This window comes from Struthio camelus, chromosome 4, assembly GCF_040807025.1.
Source record: "Struthio camelus isolate bStrCam1 chromosome 4, bStrCam1.hap1, whole genome shotgun sequence".
In the NCBI taxonomy this organism is placed as follows: Eukaryota; Metazoa; Chordata; class Aves; order Struthioniformes; family Struthionidae; genus Struthio; species Struthio camelus.
In genome coordinates, this window is record NC_090945.1 from 11,776,583 (window position 1) to 11,780,436 (window position 3,854).

Consider the following 3,854-nt stretch of genomic DNA (forward strand, 5'->3'; position numbering starts at 1 on the left):
TGGGTCTTGTGTGGCGTTTATATTCTGTTCTATGTTTGTTTAAATAAAACAGTTGTACTTTCTGAAAACTTAGAGTTAGGGTAATGGACACTTAACTCACTATGGCATGAAGTACCATCTGTAGTTGGACTCTTACCTGATTTCTAACATGACTTTTTCCTTGTTTTCCCCTCTGACAAAGGAAGGTGTTTCTTCTGTCTAGAGAGTGGAAATAACTTCCAAATCACGCAGACTTGAAATTAGAACATGAAGTCACCTCAGGGAGATTTGACCGATTAAACTATAGTTAACTGGAAAACAACAATGAACCTCTGAATTTGTTACAAACAGTGAGTTCGTTTGTAAGTCTTGTTTTCCCAGAGCAGAGAGATTTTCAGTTTAATGCTGAGCAGAAAAACTTACTGTTCCAGAGCTGAGAATCGTATCTCAAAATCTGTTACAGTTTAGTCTCATGAATACGGAGGGTTCCTGATCCGTTTTCCCTTGTCCCTCGGGACTTGCACTTTCATAAGCATAGATACTCCCATTTATCAAGTCTAATACAGGTACACTGCACATGGTACTTAGGTCTTGGATGTCTAGTCTTGAAGCCCATTGAAGAAAGCATTGGGAGCTAACTCTTAGAAAATGCTTTTTGGTTTAGCACGATGGGCCTTTTTAAGAGCGAAAATGTTTAAATTGAGAGGATTAGGGATGACAGAAGTGAAATGAGGCAAAACTTTTTGTTTAATTTGAACCTAATTCAATTTTGACTTGAGTTTTATTATTCCTACTAAGATGAACTGGTCATGCGACCTTTGGGCTCATGAATTTGGTCATAATTTCTGGATACGTGCTCTGAGGTGGAGCTTTCTTGGCTTACCTTTTCTGTAGGAAGCTTTGTGTTAAGAAACTCTTCTGTGTGTGTGTGTGTGTGTGTGTGTGTGTGTATAGACAGATACAAAATACATTCTAATCTCTATATTGTTGCATATATGTTACTCTATAAATGAAACACAAAGTTAAAATAGGTGAAGGTTTAAATACGCAATTCCTAAGTGAATCTTCACAGTCAGCTTATGGCTCACTGTGCTACTGCTTCCTTCCTGTGTTTGGAGCTAATCTCATCAGCAACTGAATTGCATTGGATTATGAAATCTTGCTGTGTTCACTGGCACATCCCGTATGTGTAAGTGTTTACAGTAGTAGGGCTGTGAGCTTTGGGAAATGCACCAAGACTGTGGTTTGACTCTTGCCTAGGGCAAAATTGGCTTCTAAGGAAAAAGCCTTTTTAAGTGAAAGGGTAATAATAAGGTAATACAGCTATTATATTGAAATGTCATCTAGGAAGCCCAGTAGGGTTGTGTAACTTTTTTTAAGCCTGTAACTTCTACAGATTTGCAAATATCCTCTACTGAACCAATTGTTAAACAAAATTTTTCTTTCTTTCTCTTTTTTTTGAATGGAGATACCAAGAGTGCATCTTTACAGTCATGAGATGGGGCATCACTCAGTCAGCTCTTAATTGCTGCATAGTTGCAGAAGATGTAGGTGAATGAACAAGCTGATAGGGTTTTATGAGGCTGCAGTTGCTCATACGCTTTTTTTTTAAACAAAATGTCTTCTCACTTAGTCTTTGACTCCATCCCTGGCAGGAGTTGATGCATCTTTGGTGTAATATCCCTTGGCTGCTTCTATTTGTCCTTAAGTGTTTTGTACAGGGAGGCTGTGCGAGCAGTAGTGACTATGAAAAGATGCTCCTGGACCATATTGCTAATTCATTAGAGAGGTGAGATCGAGATTCTTTGGGTGGTTTAGAGATGAGCCTATTGACTTTGGGGAAGCTTTTTACAGGGCAGCTATACATACGCAGTTGGAGATGGCAGTGGGACAATGAATTGTTGCGGTCACTCGGCTCAATATCAGTTAAGCTACTCTCACCTCTTTCCCCTGCCTTTGGAAAGATTTTTGTTCAGTTTCTTCTTTTTTTACCCCCTGACAGGTCTGGGAAATATTGCTGCTGAATTGGCTTGGATCAATAGAGACAGCTTGAGAAACCCATGGAGCAGTTGAACTTAAAACCTTAGTTCATAGTGCAGTGCATGTAAGATTCGTATTTAAGGACCGATATTCTTTCTTTTAAGATTTAGGGGAAGGCATTTGATCTCAGAAAACAGAAACTGGTAAGATCAAACGTGAGTTGTGTATCTCAGTCTTCAGGGCCTACCTGAGTTATGACTTGGGCTGAGTCAGAGAGAGGCCAAGACATGCCCATGCCTATTACCTTTTTTCCTGCATAGTTTGCTGCATTCCTTTTTTCCTTGCAGAGTTGCTTGTGGAATAGCAAAGAATGAGATCAAATGCATCTTATTCATACAAGAGACTAGGGCCAAGGAATACCTGTGTTTTAGGTAGTACTTAGTCGTCTTTTTTAAAAATAGGCATGTAAAGGAGTGTGACATGGAGAATATTTTCTTTCTTTCCTTGGGCTTTGCTGTACAGCAGCCTTTGTATCTCACAGTCTCACAAATGTTAATGTTTCTTTGTCCGAGTTCTTTTATTTTCCCCTCTGTTGTAGTCCTAGAGTGCAATACGTCTCCTGAACTCTCAGAGGACAGAGGCCCCTTTCACACTCCACCAAAAAAAGGGTTTTTCCTCATTGGCTTTGAGCAAAAGCACAGGCAGATGATTTGGTAGATGATGGTACAAACCAGTTCAGGTGTCGCTAGTTCTTTTTACATCACTCAAACCTATGTGTTACTTCTACCTTAAGCACAGTAGCTATTGCCAAAGGTTCTGTTGTTTGTATCCTACTTAACGTAGTTCCACCTCTGATTGGCTTTTCCTCAGCTATACAAAATACAGAGAAGCATTAAGACCATGCAGACCGTCATTGCAGAAAACTTATGCTTGAATAACAAGTATTGCTCTGGAAGCTGTAGGGCCAGAATTCAAATTACTTTATCTTGAGATCTAAAGCACTTAAGAATGTCCCCCTCAGCCTCACTGTTCAACAGGTCCGTAGGGGTTTCTGAGACTGGGGTATCTTGAATATGTGGTTGGTATAACTTGCAGAAAGTTTTAACCACCAAGCTGGCAAATGATGTGATGTATTCCCCTGTTGTTTGTTTTGCCTGGTATTTCTCAGGAACTGGACAGGCCTGGAATTCTGCAGTCTGCAAAGTCTCCCTTGAGGAATGGAAGGGATTTTAAGCAATCCTGAGGTATTTAAGGAAAAAGCCAAATAATACTGTAGCCCCATAAATAAGATGGAAGCAGAGTTAAGCTACGAAACTTTGCTGCAGGTACTAGTACTAACTTCCTAGCAGGAGATTGCTGGTTCCTAATTTTCTGTATGTGTTTGACCTTAAATACCCGTTAGATAAACAACAATTCAATCAGTACAAGAACTAACGAATGATTTTGTATGAATTTGTGCCACCGCTTAGACTGCAAGCTGTAATTGAAGTAACGGTACAGGGCTGTGGTACAAGGTGTCCTGGCTGTGGATTCTCTTGTGTCCAATGTATCCATTACTTTCTGTGGAGACATGAATATAATCTGTCCTCAGTCTGGCCAGCTGGGTTCATAAGATTAGTAGACCTGTATTCACCCTAAAGAATTTTACTTCCTTTTAAAAACTTTGTACTTGTCTATTGCTTTCAAAAAAATTATTAGGGACATGCCTCCTGGCACATAATTGCCGTGATGGTGCAAGTTTAATTTCCTGTAGAAATCCACTCAAAACCCAAATAAGTTCTTGGACAAGAGCCCAGATTTGGTGGCTCAGTGCCTTAATAGACAGCTAAGTGTCTACTCCTTTCCCCGCCGCCTGCCCCTTTCTTGTGCCCTGATTCCTGCCTGCCTTTTCGCAC